General features: G+C 44.8%; 1 long non-coding RNA gene across 1 annotated transcript; it reads right to left on the minus strand.

The window, feature by feature from the left end:
• Window positions 1–9,789: 9,789 nt before the first annotated feature.
• LOC113998397 lies at window positions 9,790–11,743 on the minus strand. The gene is made up of 2 exons (XR_003544433.2): window positions 11,337–11,743; window positions 9,790–9,919 (listed from the first exon to the last, which is right to left on the minus strand). It is a non-coding gene; the product is annotated as an uncharacterized LOC113998397 (long non-coding RNA).
• Between the last annotated feature and the right edge of the window lie 313 nt (window positions 11,744–12,056).

Here is a 12,056-nt window from a genome sequence, read left to right on the forward strand (position 1 = left end):
TGTTGGCAATTGTTAGGGTGGAGTGGAAATGAATTTTTGGAAAACATTTCCTCAGCTTCTCATTATGTTATGCATTTTCTAAAACGCTTTTCTAGTGTTATTGCCTGGGTAGTTTAGATAGAAATAGATCTCCTGTTACTGGGGATTTCATCTCCTCCTGTTCAGCATCACATGTCATGGGTGGTTACTACAACACTGGCTCTTTGATGTTTGCAGGCAGAAGATGGCAATGCACAGCAGGACATAATAAAAAGCAATGAAAATGCTGTTTGCCCTAGTTTCCTAGTGAAAGAAGTACTCTACAGTCATGCTACCTTTGCGATAGCCCCCCTGTCAGTGTCTTTGCCTGCCTAACCTTTCAGTCCTCTTCTTTTTTTCCTGAGTATTTTTGAATATGTTGTACAATTTCAATGACTTTTGACAAAAAATTGGAGACCTCGAAGGTACTCTACAGGTAAAGATTTCCTGTTCATAGTCAATGGAAAAAACCTTTACTGGTTGTCCAGAAGGAAATTCTGTAGCAAAACCTCAAACCTTAATGGACATTAGAGAATCAACCACAAGACACAGATCCAAAGGAAGGCAGGTTTTGGTAACACCACATGTTAGAGTAAGCTATCAGTGTCATGAATATGGCTGAAGGAAGGAAGTACAGAAACACTGTGAGCTCTTGTCTCCACTGGGAAAATGGTATGTCCAAGTCAACTCATCTCAGACAACATTTAGCAGTTTGCAGAGACAATTTCCTAAGTTTTTACGTGCCTTTTTATTTTTATTTTTTTGTTTGGTTTTTTTCCATGTGTGTAAGGCATTACAGAGGAGGTAAGAGTGGACCTGGAGGACCTTTAATTCATTGCTTGCTATCAGTATTGTGGTATTTGTAACAAACCCCTGCAATCCCAAAAGAAACATAGTACAAAGCAGAGTTGACACAGTAGCCTTTGAGGAAAAAATGAGAGATCAATATCACAAGGAAGGAGGATATAGACAGCAATGTGTACTCTCAGCCCGGAAGGCCAACTGTACCCCGGACTGCATCAGAACCAACAGGTCCACCACAGCAGGTCAAGGGAGGAGATTCTCCCCTTCTCTTCTGGTGAAATCCCACCTGGAGTACTCCATCTAGCTCTGAAGTCTCCGACATAAGAAGGTCGTGAACCAGTTGAAACAAGAAGGTCATGAAGATGATCAGGGGACTTGAGCACCTGTGCCATGGAGATAGGCTGAAGAAGAAAAAGGTCCAGGGAGACCTGATTGTGACCTTCCAGTACCTGAAGGGGGCTACAAGAGAACTGGAGAGGCACTTTGGACAAGGGCATGGAGTTACAGGACAAGAGGGAATGGCTTCAAACTGACAGAGGACAGCTTTGGGTAAGATATTAACAAGAAATTCTTTAGTGTAAGGTGGTGAGGCACTGACACAGATCGTCCAGAGAAGTTGTGGCAGCCCCATCCCTGGAAGTGTTCAAGGCCAGGTTGAATGGGGCTTTGAGTAACCTGGTCTAGTGGAAGGTGTCCCTGCTCCTGGGTAGGAAGGTTGGAACAAAATGATCTTTAAGGTCCCTTCCAACCCAAACTGCTCTGCCATTCTATGATTACCTCAGAGCTGCAGTGGCCAGCAGTAAATGGGTAGCTTATTACTCCTGTAGAGTAACACTCGTTGAGACTTTGGTTTGATTTTTATAGAGCAATTTGATGTCTACCTCCAAGCTAGAAGTAATTTCTTGTTTGCTGGTCCCAGTACATGACATAGAGACTAACTCCAGCCTCCAGGGACTGTGATGAGTTTTACTCTTAATGAGCCATTTGCAGTGTGTACGTGAGCCTCTGAAGGTGGATATTCCTTTTGCATTTTCCTGTCTCGAGAGTGTCGCATTGCTGCTCTCCTTATCTCATGCATCAGGTTATGGACAGGAGGAATGGGGATCATATGGCAGAGACGTGTCCATAGGGAGCATGCTTTCTAACAGCAATCCTGAGCATCCATCTGGCACAGATCACCCCCTTGTCATGGCTGTTGCCTGCTCTGTGATCCCACAGCCCAGTTCAGCTCCTCAGATAGCCCTTTATTTGTGTACACACAGCATCCTTGATTTCTTAGGAATGTCCAAGAGCTTTTTTTCAAACCCAGTCAAGCAGCTGTAGGGCCACAAAGGGCTGTGAGCCATCTGAACTGGGCCATTCTAGAGCTTGCATGTGCAATGCCAGCCTGAATCCTCCTTCATTAGGCCTGGCATATCTCTGGTCATGTATTTGCATGCCCACACAATACATCCATTATTTAGTGTGTCAACATAACCCCCCCAAACCACCCTTACAAGGCCTTTTGGAGCTCTTCAACATTTTCCTGCTCCAGGATAATTCAGCAATTACAAGTCCCACCCAGGAGACATGACCACATACTGGAAAAGGAGGGACTGTTCAAAAGTGCTTGATGCAATTTTATTAAGTAGCACAAGCAAAACTACTCAAACAAAATCAGAAAAGAAACAACATTTCCACCCAAAAAGCCTCATTCAATGTGATGGTGAGAATACATCAGCCTTTTGAAATTTCCTTTTCTGAGAGTTTGAAAAGCTTGGGTAAAACTTTTCTCGTCTTCCAAGCATTCTCCTAAGAGATCCTTCGAGGAAAATGTGTGGTGCCTCAGTCCTCTGCCATACAGCTTGTACTAGCCCTGGGCTATGATGAAGGAATTTCAGAAGGGAAACCAAGGGACTAGTCAAAAAAGTTGAAGCTGTGACCCTTTTTCTATATCTAGTTACACTATTCTCTCAGTGTAACTAGCCCCAGGCCATCTCCCATATGTCAAAGCAGAGGAGCAGAGGTACACTCTACTTCTTTGCTCATCCTTCAGGCAAAGCAGATGTGCTTTTTTCAAATTTACCTCGTAGTAGAAAAAAGAGTGTGAATGTAGATCTTTTGAACCCAAATTTGTTGCCCACTCCACTGAGACATCATTGCTTTAGGAGTCTCCACAGACTCTGATCAGCAGAGCTTCTAATATTCTGAGGTTGTTTAAGGACTTACAACATGGGCCAGAGACCATCCTGGATTTAAGGGCTCTTGATCATCTCCTGGGACACAGAAGGGATGGCACACATTGACCCACAGAGTGGGCTCTCCTGATCCCTACAGCGTCACACACTCAGCATCAGAGGATTCTCAGGCTCACAGTTCCCTGCAATGGAACAGCAGAACTTCTGCGTTGAATTTCTGTCCACCCTTATGTTGCAGCACATATCTGGTCCTAAGCAGTTCAACCTCTACAAGCTGCAGACCTCCTGCAGGTCCACAGAATTCATTGGAGCCAGCTCCTGGGACTTTCCCAGACTCTCATCCATGTGCCTGACAGGTTCCTCTGACAGCCAGGTTTGGGGATTTGTCCCCAGGTAGACAGTTTTAGTAGAGCACTTTGAGGAAACTGGTTTACCATCTGTCTGTGTCTGTCTGTAGCAGCTTAATGGAGAGTAATGATCCTCCGTGAACCCTCTAAATGAAAGCCATTAACTCAAACGATGAGTGAAATTGAACTATTGTCTCACCCAATACTTCCAATTTACCTGCCAGTTCATCTTGTCTAAGGTGTGCTGAACATGGACGTAGTCTCTGTCACTCACCAAGTTGCAGGCAGAAAAAGAGATCTCTCCTTGGATCCCCAGGAAAGTTAAAATGTGCTGGCAGGTCCTTGGTCAGTTGCTGACTGATTTTTATAACTCGCTTTCTCTCCCTGTAATGTTTGAGGTTGGTATTTTTCCTGGTGGTTTGCACTGACAGCAGGGATGTCCAGGAGCTGTTCTCCTGCAAACCAAGCCTGCTTCTCCCTGAGGCTCAGACCATGCAGTAGGTGCAATATCAGTGGTCACAGACCCACTGGGTGTATTTATGCTGTTTTACCAGATTCAGCCTGACACTTCTAGGGAGACTAAATTTAGTACAAACACTAAACATGAAAACATGAAGATAAGCATGAATACATGGTTATAAGGATGCACATGAGCTGGGGACCCTAAGCTCTCCCAGCATTTAGGATCTCCTCAGTCCACTGGCAGGAGGCACAGCAGACTTGAAAGGAGAGTTTGCCTGCAAATTCCCTAGTTTGAGGCAATATCTAACAAATTAGTACCCCTAAAACTGGACTACTAGCAAACTGATTTGCACAGGGTACAGAGGTGCTTTGTGACCACTTACTGCAAAATGCAGAGGAGTTAGAGCAACTCAGCAATGTGTTATAGGTGAATTATTTTGTTCTTACTCATCATGCATCCAACTATGGGCAAAGGGGACTTTTCTATCCTTGATATTTGATGACATAGATTTAATCAGACAGGACATTGGCCCTGATAGTGTCATGTTAGCCCATCTATTATTCAGGTTTTGTTTCTGCTGGTCCCTAGATGGATTGGTGTGTCTCCCAGATGTTCTTCCCTGTTCGTGCAATGTCTTTTTGTTTTCATGGTCGACAACCTTGTGCCTGGTGTGTGCAAATCTAATTATATTTTGGTCGAACAGAAAATGTCAGTTTGCATACACTTCCAAGAATGATGGATGTTCTATCTCTGGAAATAACAGAGCCACAAATGGGAACTATCCACAAGTGTGAAGTTAACACACTCTATTTGTCAAATAGAATAAAAATAAAATAAAATGCCCAAACCACAACACACCTTTATTCTTTGCTTCTGTAAAACTGCAGCAACAAATGGAAAATGGCAGTAAAGAAGGAGCTAATAGCATATAGATGATCTGTGCAGGGAACACAAAGATAAAGTCTCTGGTTTGGCTCCTACTGGTTTCTTACTCTGTGATCTTGGTGAGAGTTCATTTTAACCATCCCTTTTCTGTGCTGACACTTTTTTACCTCTTCTTCCTCACCATTCATTTTGTATGTGTGCTGACCTTCTCCTGCTCCTCCTAAAAGTGTATGGATCCTCCTCAGAAAAGACAATCAACCTTGAAATATCATCTTTTGCACTGCCGTCTGCCTTCATCGGTTGTCTGTTATCTTAGCCCAGCAAAAGACATTCTGTTGTGGCTGCTTGTGTGCTTAAAACACATGCAGAGGTTCTTGCAAAACGGGGGACTGAGGCTATCAGGAGCTGCAAGAGAGATACCCCAATGCTGAGGACACACAATGCCTTCAACAAGCTCAGCCTGCTTTCCCAAAAAGTACACAGAGCTCCCTGAATAAACAATTTTAAGTATGTTTTATTTAGAATGACTGTGTTGGGTTTTTTTATGGTGTTCTCTCTTTCTATAGATTTTCTGATAGTGTGGTGGCTGGAAAGGCTCTTGGTGCCAGCTCATGTTGGAAAATGTACTATATATAAAATGTGATGTTGTTGACAAAACTTACAGACAACCGAAGCTCATTAACAGTAGCAAACAGCTGATGTTAGTCAAAATGCAAATTAGTTTTCTATGTCAGGAAGGAAGGCACAAATAATCATCCCAAAAGGCAGTAGGGATCATTTAGGATCCTGTACAGCTCCAGGACATAAATCTTCCTGAATTCATGGGAATGCCTTGCTGCAAACAACAGCTCAGCTATGATTTCTTTGGATTCAGGATTCTTTCCATTCATTACCACAATTAGGATGAGGTTAAATCAGTAAAACTGAGTCAGAGAGGTCTAAAGAGTGTGAATCTTTCATTTAATGGCTTAAGCAATCCTGTTCAATTTTCACTGGACTTTTTGGTTCAGATGCCATTGGAAGGCAGTGACAGACCCTAATTATAGACATCTGCGAGTAATGCATTTCACAGCTGTTGTGCTATAATGGGCAGGAAGAAGTTTGAGCGGCAGCCAACACTTTCATGAAGTGCTGGATGCCTATTGCTGTGCCTCTGCTTGGTGCAGAGCCTGTGGGTTGCAGCTGCTCAGGATAGGAGGCAGGCAGCACTCCTAGGGCAGCACATTCCACGGGATAGACCAGTGCTATCAGGAAGACCAGCTGCACCTGAAACGAAAAGGTGGTTCTCATTCCCAAGGAAGGTTCATCACACTGGGCCACAACAACTACTGTCTCCAGAAGCTGAAGAATTGTAGAGAGAAGAAATTGAGCCTGAAATAATAAGCCAGGAGATAGAGAGAAGAATATTGCAAAAAAAAAAAAAAGACCCTTGAATGTTATCCCAGGGTACTTCCTCTCCTGTCACCGTGATCAGACTGTAAACTCCATGGGGCAGGAATGACAGTTGGTATCATGTAGATGGAGATATTCTCTGGTAGGTCAGTGATGGTGTTGAGATACCTTTCTCTTCATTTGTCCTTGCAGATGTCACACTTCCAACATCCTTGGCTCTCTAGGGACACTGGAAGTGGTGAATAGGTCTGTAGGCTTAGAAATGGGTGCCAGCTATAAATAGTTTGATAAGAATCTGCAAATAAACTGAAGAGCCAAAGTGTAATGGCAGAGGGGCTGTCACCATGTGTGGGAAGTGTTGCTTTCCCTGCCACTGGCAGTCCAGCAACGGCAGCTGTGAACTATCCATGGAAAACATCCAAGTTGCCATGTGTTCAGACAGGGAAGAATTCAAGCTCAGCCCCCATTCCTCACAGCCCCTGCTATTTCTAGCTTCCTTTCATGTGTGTGTGTTTTAAATAGATACAATCTTTAAATAGTTATGACTTCAGATGGTAGTTTTCAAATAAATCCAAGTTATGGACTGTGGTCTGACCAAGTGCCCCAGGGCAAGGTCTGGCCTTTTATCATAGCCTTGGTCCTAGGATCCAAATGGATCAAATCCAAGACCCTCAGGACACAGCACCTGAGTTATTTCATGCTGGGCTTTGTGTGGCTAGGTTACAAAGTTCTTCCAAGTTTCTGCCCAGGCAGATAGAGCATCTGAGTGAAGCACAACCCCATTCTTCAGGGCACCTGGAAAATTTTGAACAGCACGGTACCTGGCTGGAGACAGCGGGCAAGAAACAATAAAGCAGTGCAGAACTTGTCTACTGGTTTCAAACACGTGTGATGGATTATTTTATTGGAGTGTTTTGCAGTTTGGACAAGAATTGTCCAGTCCTCCAGCAGCTTTCACCTGGTTTTAACTGCCAGATACCATAAACCAGAAGTTCCTCTGGAGAAAACTCTTCTGCCAGCAAGAACCAATCTGTTTATAAGAGATCTGATCATATTTGTACACTTGAATTTAAACTGAGCTTGTTAAATGGAGGAGGCCTGAGTCTTCTCTCGGTCAATTTCTGCAACTATAAAGCAGGGACAAGAGAGAACAAGTTCCTTGTAAGCAAAACCACTTTTCTGACAGACTCTGTCTGTGAGCCACAAGACCTGCCTGCTTCTACCTGTGAGCACCTTCCAACGTTTTGGTCAGCCACTGAAAATACATTTGAAGCAAAACGTCAGCTCATCCTCTCCTGTTAGCTTTGCTAACCAGGTCACTGAGTGATACAGAAGCTGAATGAAAGGATGGATGCTGGTTGTAAAAGGTGCAAAATGTTGCAGCTGTTAAAAACATCCGCAGTTCTGCATGCTAGAAGGAGGAGGATCCAGCTTTCCTGGCCAGAGCATGATGCTGACTCGTCTCAAAGCAAATGTTATTACGTGCAATGCTGTCCCACATGATGATGCGCTCAGCTCTCCATGCACCAAGTACTCTGTGCATTGGCTGATGCATCAGCTGATGCATCTTCCTCCAATACAACCAGTCTTGACAATTTCTAGACTGGAACAATATCCATAAACTCTGCAGGAGTAGCTGCTTAGCTTGGTGTGGGTCTGTCCCTGCAGGGCTGATTCAACAGTCTAGTTCCTCCAGACTTGGTGCAGAGCTGGGAACTCACCATAACGCAAGTCTCCCTGCTAGGGTGGGGCAAGCACATATTTTTTAGATGACAGCTGAGTAAAGTCAGTCCTCTGGTAATTCATAAAACAGAGATAGTGCAAGAAGTCTTGAAGTTCTTGGCCTCTGGCAGAGATACTGGATAGCATCATGCTGTGTAACTTTATACAGCAAACCACGCCTTGGCCCAGCTTCCCTGTGGGGGTAGATTCTAAGGATGGCTAGCAGCCAGAGAAGGGCACTGGGGTTCAGCATCTTTTCAGCAGAAGGTACATGACAGCAGACATGTACCTGTCTAGCTGTACGTTAGTTCCCCTCCACAGGCAGAAACCTGGTTCTTCAGAGCACAAGGGCAGGTATGTGCCTTAGGATACAATCAGCTGTTTCTGTTACACTGGCAGTGAAAAGCAGGTGAAGGCAAGTTTGTCACTTCAGAAAATCACGCTTTTATTACATTATCAGAATCACAGAATGTTCTGAATTGAAAGGGATCCACAAGGATCATCAAGTTCCATCAGTCCCCCCTGTTCTTCATAAAACCACCATTTAGAGAGAGCATAAGTTCCCTTCACTTCTGGTAAAAGAATATCTTGGTTTTAATCACTGCTTCCTAAAAATGAGCAGATGTGGGAAACTATTAATACCACTTCTGTTCCAGGATAGACACTGCCACATGCTCACCTTGAAGAGGAAATGAAAATCATAAACAACCATATCCCTCATTATAAGACCATCCTTTCCTCTGGCCAGTATAAACAGGATGACTAAAGCCTCTGTGCCCAGTACCTGCAAGGCAAATGGATTGTTTCCATCACTCGGTCTTGGTTTCACCACATAGGACGATTGCAATGTACTGCATCCCACTGCCCAAGCAAATTTCATTGCTGTTATTGACCCTCTTCTCAAACAGTTTTGCCACCTCAGTCCTGTTGCTATAGTGAACACACTGGAGCCTTCAATGACCACGGCCCGGAACGTACTGTTATCCCTTCAAGGAGAGCAGAGTGCCTCTAGCAAAGGCTGAACTCATCTTGTTACACATTTGCAAAGCAGGATTCGAGAGGAGTCTTTCTGATTGAGAAAGAAGAGTTTAGATTTATCCTGGACATAGAGGGTTTATCAGACTAGCTTGGCTAATGCACATGAGGTTTCCATAGGCATTGGCTCACAAGGGAATAATGGGCCATGATTCACTCTCAGCACTTTCCATGGATCACCTCAAACTTTCTACAACACCTAAATGCTTCACAGAGACAGATTTTAGTGCAAATCTGAAGATGAGGCTTTGAACTCTTACCAGCTGACCTCACAGTAGACCCTCATAGCTCCTCAGGGCTTATTTGCTCAGGAACAGGACCAGTGCACACAAGACTTTTCCTGCCTGACATTTGCTTTCAGCCACAACACTCTCCAGTGAGCAGGAAGGTCTCATGAGGCTGAAGGGGTTTACAGCTCAGGAGTAGGACTGGGTGCCCTAAAGACGTAAAGGTGATTTATGGGCTGCCTTCTGAGTCATGCCCTCAGTTGACTGTGTTCTGCCCATGCCCATAACCTTCATGCAGCCTCAAGCAGACCTGCTCAGACCATCATCTCAACACAGATTGCAGTTCTGGAGTCACCACAGATGGAGTCATCACAGATTACCAGTGTCTGGATGAGCGTGCAGATCTGGTGCTTAGGGACGTGGAATAGTGGTGGACCTGGTTGGACTCAAAGGTCTTCTATGTCTTTTCCAACCTCAATGATTCTGTGATTCTACGTTGGCAGGCTACAGCAGCTTTTGGGCAGCCCTGACCCAAAACATATAGCCCTGACCCAAAACCCACAGTGCTGTGCCGTAGTGTGAGACAAAAATATCAGGGACATGACCCATCTGTAGAGCCCAAGTCCTGCTCTGATCTGGTCCTTCTTGTGTTCAGAGCACTCTGCACGGGCAGAGTGACTTCATCCCTGTTTCTACACACCACACAGATACACCCAGAGTCACAAAACGAGGTCTAATCAAGGAGAGGAGGGCAGAAATTTTCTTTCTGGTATCCTTTCATCTCTTCAGGCTCTGGTTTCTTTTCAGTCAAATGGGGTATGAATCATCTTTCGATCTTCCACTGGAGAACTGCAAAGGATTCATGAGGCAGTATGTGTAGGACATGTCAAAGCTTTCAGCAGAAACTCCTCTCCCACAGATCCCATAGAGCTGCACCTCCTGCTCTACAGACAATGAAGGGAAGCTGCTTCGCTCTGCGGAAACAAAGACATCAGGCCCCCAGCATGAGGTGGCATTGGAAATCCTTATCCTGAGCTAGCTCAGCCAGCTTTTCCTGGAGGAGAATATGAGCTCCACTCAGTTAAATAACTCCTGCTACCGTATGCTTCAGAGATTACAAAGCCCCCACTACCAGACTCCCCTCTCCTCAGATCCTGTGTTGCTGGGGGCCCCTCCAGTGTTTCATTAAGTTTCCTTTATTAAGGCTGCATGTACAATGAGGGACTTTGTGGTGAAGTAACAGAGGGCAGCCAGTTTGTGTGGGACTCTTTGTCTCAGGTTTTGTAAGAGCTGGTATTGTGAAAGCATTTGACATGTCCACCAACACAAACATAAAGACAATTTAATGACTTACTACTCTTAATTGGGGGTGTAGAGAGGGAAAATAAAGAAGAAAGTGCCTGGATGAACTGCTACCAGAGGACTCAGGTAAGAATTTATTGTAGTAGCCCCCGAGACTGCCAATTGCCCATAGCAACGTATTCTGTAGGAAAACAGCCTCCACCACAGAGGTGATAAAAGGTTCAGAGATGAAGGCAGAAGAGTGGTTGAATGAGTTAGAGTGGGAATAACAACTCCAGGTGGGCTTAAATCCACACAAGAAGCTTTTAGGGAAAATTCTGTAACACATGAGAGCAGGTCATGGAGGGCTAGAGATTTTGTTGCTCCGTCAGTGAATGCTCAGTCTGCAAAAAGTATTAAGCAACTGCCAGTAAAATGTAGGTCTTTTCCAACTGTACAAAGTTGGGCAGCACAAGACCACTACTGATTTTGGAAACACTAGAGGAGCCAAAAGTTGTAAATTCAGCTCTTGACTTTGGCTATGCCCTGACTGTAGTGGAAATTCACAGCTCAAGATGGGAAACATGGGTTATAATTTGGAAAAACCACCTTGGTGCTCAGAATCCCCTCTTCCAGCCCTAAAACCTGTAGTCTTGCAGGTTTCTGAGCACTGTGGTGGCCTCCCAGAAGCAAAGCAGCAGGCAGAGTAGAATTGTCTCATAGCATGCAAAAAACAGCACAGTCTTATTCCAAGGTAGCTCTTGTGCTGCTGATGATTTTCATGGGATAGGAGGTGGTGGTACATGGAGATTCCCAGGAAAACAAACATGACTCTCTGTGGTTGGTAGATGTGAGATGTTATTTACTTACCTAAAAGAAAGTATGAATTGTATTGGATGAGGCAAAGGAAAAAAATAATTGTTTAATGCCTACTTCCCCTCCTTCCACCAAAAAGAAAAAAAAAGTGCTCTCAGTGGCTTCATACCTGGGAAGGGAAAAACCTTTAAAACAATCTTCCTGGGAGGTCCTGATGAAACAGGGCTGTCAGAAACGGCAGCCGGTTGCCCTTCTGATTTGAAACCCAGCTCATTAGCTCCGAAGGATGGTGCTTCAGATCTGAACAGCACATGAAGCTGCTGAGTTTGATACTTCCAGGCCTGTCGGCCCATGCATTAAAAAAGAAATGAGGGAGGGAGCAGCAGGCTTAATGAGGCACCCTGGGGCAATTTGGCAGAGCTGGAAAAGAGAATGCCTTGGTGGCAAAGCCTTCCTCATACAGCTTCCTGACAGGAGCCTGGGGTACAGAGTGGTGCTAAAGGAGCAGTAATTCCTCTTCCCAGGGCCCCTACAGGGATTCACAAAGGCTGGGACCAGAAGGCAACACCAATAAGGAGGGGAAACTGTGCTTGGGAGGAGCACAACTGCAGAGCCAGGGCACTGTCTTGTAGCAGCAGCCTCTTCCTGGCATCCTAGGGCTTTGAGCTCCAAGAGGATGCGATGTCATAGTCATGCATAGATGTTGTTCCTACTTCTTGTGCTAGGCTTGGGATAGCATCAACTCCATTTGGAGGCCCTTCTCTGAAGATACTTGGATGTGGTAACAGCCCTGGAGCAAACCCCTGGACCAAGCCACATATTATGTTAAAAAGTACCTGAAACCAGGACAAGACCTTCATTAAGAGGTGTCAATACCCTTAGCAGGCTG

The sequence above is a fragment of the Pipra filicauda genome, unplaced genomic scaffold (genome assembly GCF_003945595.2).
Source record: "Pipra filicauda isolate LSUMZ 115617 unplaced genomic scaffold, ASM394559v2 scaffold183_size1465899_pilon, whole genome shotgun sequence".
Lineage (NCBI taxonomy): Eukaryota > Metazoa > Chordata > Aves > Passeriformes > Pipridae > Pipra > Pipra filicauda.